The 17,021-nt window shown below is 42.2% G+C and overlaps 1 long non-coding RNA gene and 2 pseudogenes across 1 annotated transcript; 2 read left to right on the top strand and 1 right to left on the bottom strand.

Moving 5' to 3' along the window:
- Window positions 1-1,285: 1,285 nt before the first annotated feature.
- LOC109940905 (uncharacterized) lies at window positions 1,286-2,133 on the bottom strand. The gene is made up of 2 exons (XR_002263641.1): window positions 2,050-2,133; window positions 1,286-1,394 (listed from the first exon to the last, which is right to left on the bottom strand). It is a non-coding gene; the product is annotated as an uncharacterized lncRNA (long non-coding RNA).
- LOC109940904 (40S ribosomal protein S4-like) lies at window positions 1,968-2,846 on the top strand (annotated as a pseudogene).
- A 2,288-nt stretch (window positions 2,847-5,134) lies between these two features.
- Window positions 5,135-5,830, top strand: LOC103632042 (uncharacterized; annotated as a pseudogene).
- Window positions 5,831-17,021: the final 11,191 nt, after the last annotated feature.

Raw genomic sequence — 17,021 nt, 5'->3', positions numbered from 1 at the left:
TATCCCGTCATATTAAGTACAAAAGGAAACATGTCAGTCTAGTTGATACACAACAGTATAAGTTTCTTAGTGGTGTAGCTAGTTTAGTAAAGATGAAAATCGTCAAACTAGTTGTGGAATGGTGGTATTGTTTACAGTACATGTGTTTGGACTTTGGACACTGGGTTCCAATTACATTATGAGGTCAGAAATTGTGATCACCAGCTTGACAAATGCTAAGACTGTGATGTGACTTGCATTTGCGTATTGCAAACCTATTCTTACTCTGAAATTCTTGTGTACAGATTCCAAGTTCACACAGCAGGAGTTGCCAGCTTGCAAGCCAATTCTTACTCCAAAATGGGTAGGCTTACGGGTTGTGAAGATTATGATGCTACTGGTTTTGGAGATTTAGGAAGGTAACATCGGACAAGGTCACAAATGTTTTGAGCTTTTTCATATGTTTTGTAGGTTGTCTCTGTTTTCTTCATCGTCGGGGTCATATTTGTTCCCATTGGTGTTATCTTCAGGATAATTTCGAAAAAGGAAAGCGAAAACAATACCAGATGCCTTACAACCTGAATTAGGGAAAGGATTGCTAATTGCACATGGAAGTCACCAAGAACTTGGTAAAGGTGATTCAATGACAAATCTAATGATTAACATGTGCGATGTGGTAAGTTTGGTCTTACTCAGTTTTCACTTCAAAGTTCTGGTTAGATTTGAGCGCTTGTTTTTCATGAAGGTCGGCCGAGTAACTTGAGTATTTTTAATGACAAAAGTTACAAACACCAGATGGCTAATGCTATCTGTTTCCTCTTGTAGGTTCACATGTAAATGCATGCAACTGAAGTGCATTACCAATGTCCCAAGAGGGTAAGGGTACAGTCTGATGTATCTAAAAGGATTGCTAATGGAACTAGTGTTCATGTAAATACTCATGTTCTCGACACTGCACAGGCAAGGGGGAAATCTTCTTATAGATCTGTTCCATCACTGTGACAATCATTTGGGAGAGAAACAAGTAAACAACCCTTTTTCCATGTATGATCCCATTATTTGTCTAGCAGAATTACATGAACATGATGCCTCGCAATGTAGTTTTGAACTTCACTGCATTTTTCTTGCAGAAAACTCCATCTGGAACACCACAGTTGCTGCTACTGAGTACCATCCTTATATCCTTATTTCCTAATTGTTGTGGTGCATGTACAGGTTTTTTTTAAAACAAATTCCGAATTGGTTATTGCTGTTAGAACTCATTTGAGTGCTACCTTCTCATATGCTCCTTTTTTCTCTCTGGTTGTTATGTTAAAGGACCAGATACAAGTCAATCTTCCCTTTAAATTACAATTCAATTATTTTATATCTGGCTTCTGCAAGACACTTCAAAAAAATATAACAGCATGTGGTCCCTGTGTTATCTACTAGCATGAGCCATTGTTCCATGCAATTTGGTACATAGTGGGGCATATTTTGTTACATTTACTTTCTATATTCTTAGTATATTTATAGCCTATATCTCCAAACTATATCATATACTTAGCACACACCCATTGTTATAATCCACGCGCGCATGGCGCGCGTACTTTACTAGTATATAACATTGTTGGCAACAGGAGCTGATCTCTTTATTACACGATGACTATGCACTTAACTACTTACCACTTGGCACCTGCTTGTCTAGGCCCGGTTTACCACCCTAGCTAGAGCTGCTAGCTGCTGCTCTGCTCCTGCGTGCCCTGCCCGGTTGCCATCGTGGCATGTTGATTGCTGGTGAGTTGGCAGTGCTGCTGCCTGCGTCCGTCCATCAAATAATATGCATGAGTTGGCACTTGTGCACGAAAGAGCATTACTGGAACAAGCAGCTTGTGCATGAATGATTAATACTGTAGATGATTGGACATGTATGTCTGTTTTAGATTTTTCATATTTGATGTTATATATTCAACTCATACCATACATGAATTTGCAACGCCATATACTTGTTGATGGCAAGGTCAGGACTGACAAGACCTACCCTGCTGGGTTCATGGGTATGCATATATCTCTATTAATGCATAAAGATACCTATACACCTATTTTGGTTGCTGATTTGTGGTGTCATTTTTTTGGCAGATGTCATTTCCATCCCTAAGACAAACAAGAACTACAAGCTGCTTCCGTCTTCACCCAATCAGGGATGAGGATGCCAAGGTTAGCTCAATTCTCTTACACATCATCTCTCATTGTTCTAGTTGAGCATGATGATCTTGGTAGCTTTGTCAGGTTGCTGTTTTTATTAGTAGATCTGTGTACCTTATCCTTGCTATACAGTCCATATATGTTGTATGCTGTGTGCATGAAAGTCTTGCATTGAAAATGTCATGTGCTACAATCGTTAGGACTATTAATAGATGTTGCTCTGTCTATCTATACAGTTACATCACTTGAAATTCCCATGCCCTTTCATAGTACGTCTGTGAAATGCTCACTGCTTTTCTATTGGTTTGTGTGCAGTTCAAGCTCTGCAACGGGAGGTCTGTTCAGTTTGACGTCGACAACGTGGTCATGGTGGCTGGCGGGAGGAACATCGAGCGTGTAGGAGTGATCAAGAACTGGGAGAAGCATAAGGGCATCTTCGAGGTCATCGACGTGCTGCTTGGAGTTTTTTTGCATGCTATGTCTAGTTTTCTCCTATTTGTTGTACAGGAAAACATAGAATGGAATTCAAATTTGGTGGTCGCAAAAGTGTGGAGACTTGAATTCATATAAAGTTAGGCTTAACATTAATGCAAATAGTTGTATTTTAGTTTAGATTTAGAGTACACTTATGTATGTCTTGTTTGACAATGCTTATTTATGATATATTGAATGGTACTTATTTATATTATATTAATTATAATGTTGTTCAATATATGTGTATGTATATTTCTCTTTCAAATTATTATAACGTGATGTATGAACAAATGATTATAAATTGAAGAATGTACTACAGTGTAAGTCATTTCGTTTAAATCTTAATAAGACAGTCATCAAAATGTCTAATATCAGTCTCCTAAATAAGACAATTTCTAAAACGTCTATTATTAGTCACCTAAATAAGATTGTTTTCCTATTGTAATCGTCTATTATTGTAGGATGTTCGAGACGGTTTGATAAATACTTTATGACTTTTAATGTTTGCATTCTCTACGGTTCTTTAGAAGCAGTGTCTTAAAAAAACCTAATTCAAGACGGTTTATCGGACAAAATGACTTAAACAAATACCTTTTTTAGACGGTTTATCGGACAAAATGACTTAAACAAATACCTTTTTCAGACGGTTATAAATTAAAAACTGTCTTATATAATATCTTTTAAGACGGTTTATAACCATCTTAAATGTGGGACATCTTTTGCGACTCCATCAAAATTGGACACTTCATAAGCGTATTAATAACTGAAAATTAACCGTCTCATATAGCATGATCTGTAGTAGTGAATAGCTGAAGCAGACTCTTGCGCCTTAGGTGCAGGAATATCCTTAGGTAATTGAGTTGATGTTGCCCTTGAGCACTGATCTCAATTGTTATTCCATAAGCGAAGTGAATGCATTGATGTCACTGAACTTCCCTGATTGACTGTGGCTGACTTCCTTTACGATTCGAATTTCAGAGCCTAGATCTTCCTAGAATTGATCGGACTGTCCGATGCTCGCTTAGATCACAAGGTGAGCTTTCTCTTAGCGTGCTTCAATATGCAGTATAAGTTTCAGTGAGTGCTCAAATATTTGATGGTGTTTTAATGCAAGTACAGGTGCTCATATACGAACCTTTGAGCCTGTTCCTGAGTCAAGTGTCTCGATAGTGGACGACATAACTCCTGAGGACAAAGAAAGGTAGTGGAGAAGGGGCTTGAGAGCCATTTCAGAGGGAAAGTTGGCTATTGTTTTATTGGCTGGTGGCCAGGTATTCTAGGACTCACTTAGATTGCTATGTGGTTCAGTGGTTGTCCATATTATGTTTTATGGTATGATGGAAAACACTCATATACTTTGCTATTTGTTTTTATCAACTGGGGACAGGGGACTAGGCTTGGCAGTTCTGACCCTAAGAGATGTTTCAGTAAGTCTTCCCACCTAAGCCATTGAATTTTAGTTTAACTTATGTTACATGATATAGGGTGAATGAAATAAATAAAAAAGACAAGCTGTTTTGTTGTAGTATGAGTGTGATCCTTGGCTCCTAATGTTGGTAATTGAGTTGATGTTACCCTTGAGCACTGATCTCAATTATTATTCCATAAGCGAATTGAATGCATTGATGTCACTGATCTTCCCTGGTTGACTATGGCTGACTTCCTTTACGATTCAAATTTCAGAGCCTAGATGTACCTAGAATTGATTGGACTGTCCGATGCTCGCTTAGGAGACTATCGTCAACTTCACTCGTGGTTAAGAACACATGCTGAGAGTGTGGCATTTTATGGCGCTGAGAACAGAGAAGCATCTCATATTATGCAGCGGTTTGAGGCTCTTGTTGAGCACCTGAATCTTGTGCGTCATGAAAACTGGTGGTTCGGTATGATTCAAGATTTCTTTCTGAAGTATTTTGGTGCTACTGTGGCAGTTATCCTTATTATAGAACCTTTCTTCTCTGGCAACCTTAGACCTGATTCATCTACACTTGGAAGGGCTGAAATGTTGAGCAATCTTCGATATCACACAAGTGTGATCATATCACTATTTCAGTCTCTTGGGATCCTTTCTATCAGCACAAGACGTTTAAATATTCTAAGGTGCAGTTCTCCACCTATTTTAGAAATTGCTACCTGGTAGATCTGAATCGTGGAAGGTGGCACCTTGCTTCAAAAAGTTGCTGGATTATGGTGCACGTCATCCAATTAAGTCTGGTTTCATTTTTGAAAGCATTTGCATTGTTGAAAGTTGAAAACTGAACATTCCTGTATCTTCAATTTATTATGGACTGAACATTTTTTACTATATAAATTTTGTGCTACAATAAGCGAGTGATGAGGAATCAGTGGTAGTGGTACCTCTCACCATGAGCATTTGCTTGACCTCAGTATCTAGCATAGCAATCTCTGTACTATCTTTCCATTACTAATGTAATTTCTTTTTTGCCTTTCTTTGACAAAGTATCTCATGGATACCATCTTTTCAGATCATTGAACTGAATAAGCCGATCCGATTTGCTGACTGCTCCTCTCACCACTCAAAATTTGTGATGGAACAGGACCATCAAGCCTATGAAGAGGTTGATCACTATGCTAAGAGGAAAGCAGCCAATATCTGTGCTTCCACCGGTGCTAGAGCTGTCAAGAGAAAAATAGAAGCAAGCAGGATCCCACCTAATGGTTTAGTCAGAAGAACAGGCAAGGAACAGAAAATATCTACACATGAATTTTGCCAGTTAACCAAGAACGAGTTGCCCCCAAAGGTGTCTGCTAGGAATGCCATCAACGGAGATCATTTTCATAGGCCTTTAAGTAGCAGATACAACAATCTGCCTGAGAAACCTCTGTGCACCAGAGAAGAGGATGAGTGCTCGGTGGCTAGCTACAGCGCTAATTACTCAGAGCACAGTACCAGTGATGATGACCATCAATCAGTCAGAACGGGCAGTTGTTTCCTGATGATGTTATGTCTGCATGTGAGTATGGGCAGGAGACTGAGGACGCCTATGGCTCTGGTTTGTTTCTGAACATCCATGAGCTGGAGCTGCGAGCATATCGATCAACCGTCAGAGCTCTCCATGCTGCAGGACTCCTGACGTGGGAGCAAGAGTCGCTCCTGACGAACCTGCGCCTCTCGCTCAACATCTCGAACGAGGAACACTTGCTTCAGTTGAGGCATCTCCTATCTCTTTGAAAATTTTCAAAAACCAATATTTTTTTGAACACCTGTAGATTACCTCCAACTCGCAGAGAATCTCCGCAGGCTTGTAGCGTGCGTAACTCGAGGGTGTTGTATATAGAGAAGAGTCCAGAGAAATTCACCTGTAGCTGTTGTACTTCGCCAAAACTTTGTTGCTAGGAGTACATGAGTCTTGCAATTTTTTTAAAACTTTACTGCTCATTTTCTAGGACTGTTTCCAGTATTTAAGTTAGATTGATGAATCTGCGCTTGTTAATAATTGTTTTATATTGCTGTTCCCATAATGACCACACTGAATGTTTTCTCATGACATCGGCATATGTAAATCTATATTGCACGAACTACTTCAACTTTACAAAAGGTACACATGTGTTAGCCTATACTTTATTTAGCTTTATTTGGACAAGTCAGTTTTCCAGAGGATCAGGTACGGCGTGCTTATATATGGGAGGGCTAGCGCGTAATGTCGACTTTTTCCTTAAACAAAATGTGGTTTGCTGCAGAAAATCTCCCAGGTTGCATGCGGATTGAGGCACACTCTGGCCCTCTCCGAGAAGAAAAATGTCTTCTCCTGGGGGAGGGGCACTAGCGGATAGCTCGGCAACGGTGAATAGTTGACAGGTGGTTCTTACCCCGCGTGTGAGCTCAGTGTCTATGTCTTCCCCTGCCCCTTGTAGGAACACGCCTGTGCTGATCTGATCTGATCTAACAACTTACATCTTACCATCCTGAAGGAACACGCCTGTGCTGATCGATGCCCTGAGCTCAGACGGTTCTGCCTGCAAGAAGCTGGAGTCATCCACGGCAGCCCCGTTCGCAGGTCTGGTTCATCGTCGGACTCTGACTCTCTCTACTCTCTTAACAAATATCAAATGGTTCCTCATTGTAATCTACGCAATATTCGGGTGTCCTCTTTCATACATGCTTTGGTACAGACCGTTGTACCATGCGATGAGGTTTATCTTCAATCTATTCCAAGTTTCGATCATTATTGAACAACAGTTCATGGATATGAAAATTTTGAATTTGATTCTCTGATGCCCACAGAACTGAAAGCGTGGTAACCTTCGACCAGTTCTTCATCTTCTGTATTTCCATATCTTGAATTTTCTCGCTCTCCATCTTATCACTAGAACCACAAATAGATTACAAAACTTTTTCTCTTAACAACATAACACATATTTGTACATAAAATTACCGTGACATTCTATGTTCCCGTTGCAACGCACGGGCACTCACCTAGTAATTAATATAAATATATAAGTTTATAAAAATATATATACTTTGCATCCATGCCGCTATTTTGGATGTTGCATTCAGATTAGAATTTGAAACCCATATTTGAATTTGAATTTGGAATGTGGAAATTAAAATAGAAAAGAAAACATAAATAAAAAAGAAAAAAAAAGGCTCACCTATACCTACCTGGGCCGAATCTCCTCAGCATTCTGGCCAATCTTCCCATTAGCACCGGCTCCCACCATCGAGTAGTGTCTCTGCCTTGCGGAACCCGCCCGCCAAACACCCACTCAGCCGTGCCGCGCTCGTTCTCTCGCCTACGAGTGGGCCCTATGGACCAGCTCCCGCCGCATGAGTGCACTGTTGGTTGGGCGACTACGACTGTGCCCACTTGTCAGATCTTTCTCCTCCGCTTAACAAACCACGCGCGCATGGCGGGAGAACCCCTGCGCCACGCACCGCGCTTGCCATCCAATCACCTGGCAGTTCCTCCATATAAATATGGACGCTTAATCATGCCCTCTTCCCATCCCATCGAGGTTTCGCGAGCCATCGCATGCGAGAAAAGCGAAAAGAAGGACGAGGGAGGAAGATAGAGATCCGCCATCGTTGAATCAAGCAAACATCCTCGTTGGGGGCTCGGTACCAGACCTGGGAGTATCGCAAGAACACAGGGAGTCCGACCAGTGCCCAACCAAACGGAGGCGTGGGCAGTGCTGTGGCCAATTGCTCGCCGGAGCGGTGCAGCCACAGCGGAGTCGCTGCGATGCATGGCCAGGGATCTCCACGCCATTATTTCTGATAAGACAGTGTCGACTGAGTTCTCCGTTCACACCGCGTAGGTCAGATCCTATCGGTGGTTTTGGGTCTCGAGGGGGCTTGCAGGGCGGGTGCTGACCATGGCGCCACTGTTTGGGATCACGGCGCCAACGTGTCCCTGTGTCTAGGGAAGAAGAGATAACGGTGGTCGTTGGATTCTGATCAACGGGTAAGATTAGATCCATGGTATTGCGCTTCGGAGGGAGCGGGGCCGTTGATCCTGGTGTCAACGGTGGCGATTAGATCAGAGAATACCCCATCGTTTCGGTTAAGGGCTAATTTGGTGATTAGGGATCCCTAGGGATCCATGTGGGAGGAATCCCCTCGCAATTCAATTTTGAATAACAAGAGGATTTCTTCCCCTCGGGATCCCCGGTCACCAAATCAGCTCTAAGGGGGACCGTTACATCAAGATCCTGTGGTTCGAAATGGACCGCGCTTTCATTTGATCTGGTCCGTAGAACCATAGATTAGGGGATTGCGTTACTGACCCCTTTGCTGTTATATCCGCTCCATCGGATCGGGATCTGACGGGTCAGCTTTACGCGTACCCTTCGCGCACGTCAGTTTGCAAAAGGAACCCTGAGTTATTTAAGAATAAATTCATCGTCCCTTGGCTGAAGGAAATTCTTACACCTAGGTACCCATAATTTGCAAAACAACCCCTGGCCTATATAAAGTAATTCTGAAGGTTGATTTTTACTATAGAAACAATTACAAGAATCATAACTTGTCCGTTTTAGCTCCGATTTAACTTGTTCCAGTTGCGTTGGCTTTGTAATAAAATTGCCTACACGGTAGCGAACCTTATTTTGCTATATCACATACCTCCATAATTAGATATTTATTTACATGTATAGTAAATTAATCTTCCTAATCAAAGGTAAATTGTCCATAATTATAACTGACTAAAGTATGATCTTTAATTGAGTTATGATTTAGATTGAGGTTGAACTAGTTATCCCCCTCACATAATTTATAATAATAGTTTATTACTTAATCACCTAAAACTCTAGAAAACCATATTTTTAATGGTAACTCCGATTTCAGTGATTCTCGAACCTACGACCTCGTAGCAGCACGTAGAATATTCCTACGGTGTTTGTTCTCATATTTGGTGTACTGTTATTTTTATGTATTCTTGTCTATTGGTATGTATTGCTACGAGTAGCAGCGACGTTACGAGTCACTCGAAGACCAATTTGGTGAAGTACCTAGGATCTCAAGTCTAAAGCAAGTTGTGCCCTTGATCACTCTTCTTTACCTAATCATGTTCTCGGTCAATCACTGTGATATGCTCAGGTTAATTTGCTGGGACCTAATAGGTTTCTCTAGTCCTGTTTATCCCACCCCTTGCAGACAAATGAACTATTGGGTAGACTTGCTATTGCTCTACCTAGTTTTGGGATTAATGTTACATTTAAATTATGATCATGTTCCAATTATGTTGTTGTTTTAATTATTGTTCGTGACAAGATCATTGTGTTAATTAGAACAAGGATCATAACTTGAGATAACCATGCTAACACAAGGGTGGAATGGGACGTCCTTGGCTGACTAATTAAGAAAGGTAGTGGAGGACTACGTACCCGAAAGGGGCAAAGGTGGTAGAGGAGCTGTGTATGGGGAGGTTCTCGGGTCCATCATGCTGCAATGGCTTTTCAGACGAGGGATTCCTATATTGTCATTCTCAGAAACTGTAGCGGGTTTTCTAAAGCTAGTGGAACTTTGTAAAGGCCTCATAGTGCTAACCTGCCTTGTCTCCTCAGCAGAGATGAATGGGAAGTTGCGATCTTTTGGCAAATGGGTAACACAATTTGTGGGTAAAGGGTGTAACCTCTGCAGAGTGTAAACTGGTATATCAGCCATGCTCACGGTCAAGAGCGACTCAGAACTCTCGCATGATTAACTTATGGAACTAAACTTAATCTGTGATATGCATTGAATTGTGGGTGTTATTATTAATTGTGATCTCTAATTTAATTGGGTTTGTATCTACTTATACTTAGTAACTGCTAATAAAACATTGACCAACTTTAAAAGCAATGCTTAGCTTTATGGTAAGCCTTACACTTCACATGAGCTCCATTGTAAGTGAGCTCATGCACATTATTCCCCACAACTTGTTGAGCGATGAACATATATGAGCTCACTCTTGTTGTACTCACATTCTCCCCAGGTCAAGGACAAGTACCACAAGATGAGGACCTTGAAGGATGTCACAATGAGATTCGTGAGAGGTCTAGGCCGTCGTCTCCCAGTTGGTTGCTAGATCATTGTCTTCTTATGATGTAATTATTTAACTATTTTGTATGGAACTCCATCGTATACTAAAGATATGACATTCGTTTCTGTACCATGAGTCATCATATGTGTGAGACTTGATAATAACACACATTTGATTCGCGCCCGGGTTTGTCCCATAAATCCGGGTGTGACACAAGTGCAGCAATAAAATTTGCGTGCAATTGTATGACTGCGCCTTAAGTTTGATCGGCTCCTCTTATTAAAAAATCTCATAATTATTATTATTTTGTATAGTAATATCATTTAGCATAATGGACTTTAAGTTTTGCTTTGATTTTTTCTTAAAAATCAATAAGGTGAGGTGGTAAAATTTTGTAAAAAAATCAAACGAGTTATAAATTGGGACGGAAATTGTAAGTTATTATTGTTATACAGCTTACAACACCTAATTTTGGTGTATACCTAGTTTATGCTTTCTTTTGTTCTTTGTATTCTTGAAAATTATAATCATCTGAGTAGTTTTATTTTTATTCATTTATGGTTTTGGAATAGTGGTGGAAACTATATGATGTTGTCACTAGCTAATTTTTTGAACGTAATAGCAGGAGACGAAGGCAACATCGAGGCCGAGACGAACTCAAACGTAACGCCTCCAGGAAGAGAGTGGCGTCTAGGACGCCAACATCACATGTCCAAGATGGACCGGGCTTTCGCCCATGAAAGACAGAGCAATGTGACGCCCTCAATAAGGAAAGTGATGCACATGAGTGTCACCGTCACCGAGGCGATTGTCCAAAATGCCTTCCAGCACATCGTTAGATCAGAAACTCAGGTCAAAGCATGCAGCCTTCGCCGCCGCCACCGCCCTGTCCTCCGCGCAAACCCCTCTAGAGGGGCACCGAGGCGCATAGCCGCAAAGCTGTGTCAGCTGCCATCCCTCCGGCTGGGCATATGGAACAAGGGAACACCTTGTCGTGTGCGCCACACTATCGCCTACTAGCTGTCGCCGCTGCCCCTGGCACCCGCGGCCATCGAAACCAGCTGTTGCCGGGTGCACCGCCACCGTTGCGCACCAACATGCACCTCGCAAGGACAACCATTGCTAAGGCGCAGATCCAGATCTAGGCCGATGGGGCCTAGATTCGCCGCCACCATAGGAAAGCCACGCGAGCGCGCGACCACTGTCGCCGACGCAGACTAACCGCAAGCACGCGGTCATGCAAGCTGTCGTGGGCCAGCCGCGTAGCGCACCACCACCGCCGCCACAGACTAGCTAAGAGCGCGTAGGCGCCGCCACTGGCAGCCACAGGAGCGCGGCCGTTCCAGCCGTCGTGGGCACGCAGGCTCCGCCACCGCTGCGTGCAGTTGCCGACGTGGGCCAGCCGCGCACACGGTCGTGCAAGCCGTCCCGGGCGAGCAGGCGCCGCCATCGCCGCAGGGCAGCCACGTGGGCGCGCAGGAGGTGCCGTCGTCAGGCCCTCACCTCGCCGGCACGGAAGGAGAAAGAGACACAGGGGCCAGCCAAAAAACCTCGCCACCACCATCACCGTGAGTCGCGCGAGTTTGTCACACCCGGATCTAAAGCCCGGGCATGGACATAATCACCAAGTGTGCTAGGACCAAGTCTTACATATATGATGACTCATGGTACAGAAACGAATGTCACATCTTTACTATATAATAGGAGTTCTATACAAAATAATTAAATAATTACATCATACGAAGACAAAGATCCACCAACCCAAAGTTGACTGGGAGACGACGGCCTAGACCTCTCACGAATCATCACAGCATCCTCCATGCGCCTCATCCTGCAATACCTGTTCTTGACCTGTGGGGGGTGAGACAGCAAGGGTGAGCTCATGCGTTCATCGCTCAACAAGTTGTGGGGAATAATGTGCATGAACTCGACAAAGGTGGCAGCCCAGGTGAAGTGTAAGGCTTACCAAAGAGGATGGTTAAAGTTGAGCATCGCTTTTAAAGTTGGTCAAAATTTTATTAACAGTTACTAAGTATAAGTAGATTCCAAACCAAAGTAATAATATATCAAAATTCATAATAATCCACAATGCAATGCAAATGACAAATTGAATTTAATTCTATAAATTAATCATGCAAGAGTCTTGAGCTGCTCATGACCGCGAGCACGGCTAGTATACCAGTTTTACACTCTGCAGAGGTGGTACCCTTTACCCACAAGTCATGTTACCCATCTGCCATGGGGTTGTACGGGCCCCATACAACTCTACCAAGGAAGCGAGGCAGGGTAACACTACGAGGCATTTACAAAGTTCCACTAGCTTCCGAAAACCCGCTACAGTTTTTAGGAAGAGCAATGCAGGAATCCCTCGTCTGACCACCATCGCAACAAAATCAACCCGAGAACCTTGATACACGCCTACTCCCCTACTACCCTTGCCCTTTCGGGTAAGGTAGTCTTCCACTAGCTATCCTAATTAGTCAACCAAGGGTGTCCCATTCCACCCTTGTGGCGGCACGTGTTTCCCAAGTTAAGCTTGATGTTCCAATTAACATAATGGTCTTATCATGAACAGAAATAGAACAATAATAATAAAGAATGACGATGTGTAATAGTTATCTAACCACCCAAAACCATATATAGCGCAATAGCAAAGACTACCCAAAAGTTTAGGGGTAAGCAAGGTGTAAAGATAACCAAACTAGGGTGACCTATCAGGTCCCATCAAAATTAAGCCTATGCATGCCAAGATGATTATAGAGAACATTATTGGGTAAATAAAAGTGATCAAGGGCACAACTTGCCTGGGACTTGAGATTCCAGGTACTAGGGTGATCTTCAGGTGACTCATGACCTCACTACTAAATGTAGTAATACAAACAAACATAGTATAGGCAAAATTAACATCACACCAAATATAAGCACAAGATGCATAATAATAATTTCTGCGTCGCTACGAGATCGTGGGTTCGAGATCCACTACATTCGGAGTTACGGTTATAAAGTTGTGATTTTTGGAAGACCTACGTGATTAAGTATTTAACACTAGGTTTTGTGTTGATTCCATAAAGATAATCCAAAGAAATAACTAATTCAACTTTAATCTTGCTTATAACTTGACTAGCGATCAATTCGGACTTTAATCTTATTTTAATTAGATTGCAAATATAGGCAGGTTAGCTTTTAGTAGAAGAGTCACTTTAGTAAACATAGTTTAAATAAATATCTAACTATAAAAGTATGAAATATGATATAACTAATATTGTTACTGCGTAGTAAATATTTATACGAAGCTAATGCAACTTGAACAGATCAATTCAGAGTTAAAACAAAGGAGTTATGGATTTATAAATATTTTTCTAGAATTGTTTATATGCCAAAAATTCATTTTCTCATATTTAATTAAAGACTCCGGAATAGGGGCACTATTCTACGAAAGATCAGGGTCAAATCTATAAATTCCGGGACCCAACCGCAATATTCTTAACATAGTCTTGGACGGGGGGCTGTTTTGAGAAAAATGTGGGGTTTCTTTAGCAAATTGTCCACACCGAAGAGGTATCGGCCAGATCTGGTCGTTAGATCAAAAACCGACCGCCCAGATTACATCGTCCCTTAAGTGAACCGATACAGGCTCACAACCATTGGATTTCAGACCCACGGTCGAGGTTTGTCCCAGCGATTGACTAATCTACACCGCTCCCATTGGATCCGATGGTCACAATTTCCTAGCACGAAGGGGTAAGTGGTGATCAATCCTAGTCACACAAACGTCTAGATCTTCATCTCCTACCCCCGGTCGGCACTGGGTGGCGGCGTAGGCCTAGGGCCACGGCGGAGCCCCACTGGTGTAAGCCCCATCGGCGATTCCAAGTTCCAAACCCGAAACGGATATAGGATAAACGATTAGTAGAACCCATTGAATCCTGCGTGGGAGGACTCACCGGTGATTATGCATCAAGGGTCACGACCACAATGTGATGTGGTGCCACGGCGGTCGCCATTGCCCCGGTGAGAAATTGAGCGGCTCACGGTCCAATTCCCGGGGTGGGAAGACCACGGGCATCATCAGGGCGCTACTGTGATTCCCCAGGCCAACCGCCAAGGTTGGAGCTCCACCCAATTCATGAGTCAACCATGGCGGACCCAATCACCCTCCCCCCGCTCGTCGAGCATGGCGGTGCGAATAGCGCCCATGCCCCCATGGCTCGCATCATCGAAGCTAGCCAGTTGTGGATGAGAGGTGGGCGATGACCGGGCACTTATAGGCCGAAGGCCGGGGAGTCCGCGAAGAGTTTTGTTAGTGATGAAGATCGCGGCGGAAATCTCGTGAGGTTTGCAACGAACCAAGCTGGATGCCTGGATGAGCGATCTGACGAGGTAGCCCCACCTGACAGTGCCCGCGAAACCCCGAACACTCCAGCGGAGAGTCTGCCACACGGGCCCTATATGTCAGTGCCAGCGACGCGTGCGTGTGGAATCGGCTTGGGGATGGGCCCCGCTTGACGGTGAGTACCGAGCGCGCGCGTGGGCCGCCAGGTGGGAAAACTGGGTCGCACAGTGGTGTTTGGAGTACTGGGCCCACCAGTCGGCGCTGATGTTTTCCCTCCCCCATGGGCCGCGCGGTTTGTTTGGGCCAACATGTAATCAGGTCGCACAACTGCAAGGGAGAAGCAGAGTCACTGGGCCGGGAGAAGGAGATGGCCCAGGTGCAGGTTACTCTTTTATTTTTTTATATTTTCTATTTTATTTCCATTTCTATTTATTTTGAACCTTTCCAAATTCAAATTTTTATTCTAGGTTCAAATTTAAACTTCAAATTAATCAAAAAGCACACTCAAAATCCAAACTCCAAATTTATGTTCAAATGCAACCATCCAAAATATCGGTATAAATGCTAAGTGTGTCTATATATATATATATATATATATATATATATATATATATATATATATATATATATATATATATATATATATATATATATATATATATATCTTTGATTATTTTATTCCTTTGTTTAGGCAAAAGCTCAAAATATGACATGCACACACTTATTTCATTTTAGGAAAAATATTACTTTTGAGTATGTAATCAAACTTCAAGTTAACTAAAATTAATATCCATTACCTTACTTACTTAGGGGAAAATAATGTATTCTCTTTTACCGAGAGTCACTTAATCTTGAATATATTTTTATTTAAGAGCATTCCTTAAATTTCATGAGAAGAATAACTTATCTTACTAGATTGAAGGTATTTCTATTTTATCTTATGTTTACCCAATTTCTTAGTATTATTTCTTATAAAAGACATAGAAGGAATACATGAACTCCTAACTCATTTTTAGGGTTTATAGAGTTCCTCGGCGGCTAGCTCTGGCGGTGGCGAGACAAAGAGGGTGTAATGTCTCGGTGGCCGTCGTGACAGGGACGAGAGGGAGAGTAGGAGACAGCGGCTAGGGTTTCGCCACCCGTGTCGCCCGGGAGGGACCTGGGGGCCTATGTTCCACTCCCACAGCTCTAACCCATCACCAGCTATGACTATCTAACAGTTCGAGTACACTTAATATAGTTGAATACTAGGACTAAATAGTTGTTCTGAATTTGCTTTCATCATTGCCCACTTACCTTTAGCTATTGTTAATTGGTCTTTTGGTAGTCCTTGTTTCTCACATCATTAAAAATGGTTGTGCCTATTTACAATATGTGGATGAAACTGTCTTCCTTCTTTAGGACAACCCGATTTAGGCAAGGAATCTGAAATTTGTTTTGGTCCTTTTTTAGCAGATGTCAGGCCTCAAAATTAACTTTCACCAAAGTGAGATCCTGTGTTTTGGCAAAGCTGAAGAGAGGAAGAACTTATACGCTGAAAGCTTCACTTGCCCTATTAAAAAATTGCCCATGAACTACTTGGGCATTCCTATGGATGACAAGACTCTTAGAATCTCCCATTGGGCTAGAATGGAAGAAAATATGAAAAAAAAACTGGGGGTCTCGCAAGGAAGGTATCTTAGCCTTGGGGGAGGCTGGTGCTGATTAATAGTAGTTTATCTAGCATCCCCTTATACATGCTTTCCCTTTTTTGGGCTCCTGCCAGTGTGCTTAAAAAATTGGGCATGTATAGAAAGAGGATGTTACGGCGGGGGGAGAACAAAAAGGCCCATCTGGTGAATTGGGATATTGTTTGTGGGCCTAAGGATCAAGGAGATTTGGGAATTTTAGACCTTAGATGTATGAACCTTTGTCTACTTGCTAAATGTTGGTGGAGATTGGAGAATATGGAGGGTCTATGGCAAAAAATAGTAAGGTTTAAATATATCAAAGGAAGACCTTTGAGTTTGATGGAAAAGAGACAAGGGGACTCTCATTTCTGGAAGAGCATCTTGGAAGTAAAATATATGTTTTATAGAAACTGCAAAAGAGTCATTGGAATGGTAAATCCACTAGTTTTTGGGATGATTGTTGGTGTGGGAACATACCTCTCTCGGTAAGATTTAAAAGACTTCATGATTATCTCTTAACAAAGACATAAGTGTAGATAAGGTGCTGAATAAGAACTTTGATTCATTAACCTTTAGAAGGAGGCTAGTGGGAACTGGTGCTGATAATCTTAAGGATATGATATCCTCATATGAGGACATTTACCTTAATGATTCAAGAGATAAAGTTGTTTGGTTACTGGATAAAAAAGGATATCCTGTCAAATCCCTTAACCTCAAATTGAGAGCACCTAGAGGAGGGTGAATAGGTGATCCTGTAAAATTCAATACTAAATAGCACAAACTTGATTTAAAGATGTTAGTGCAATTAAAACCAAGTTGCTAAAGTGAGAACTCTAGAAGAAAATCAATCACAATGAGTAGGGACACGAGACACAATGATTTTTATCCCGTGGTTCC

The sequence above is a fragment of the Zea mays genome, chromosome 7 (genome assembly GCF_902167145.1).
Source record: "Zea mays cultivar B73 chromosome 7, Zm-B73-REFERENCE-NAM-5.0, whole genome shotgun sequence".
Classification (NCBI taxonomy): Eukaryota; Viridiplantae; Streptophyta; class Magnoliopsida; order Poales; family Poaceae; genus Zea; species Zea mays.
This window is presented reverse-complemented; position numbering and strand designations above follow the sequence as displayed.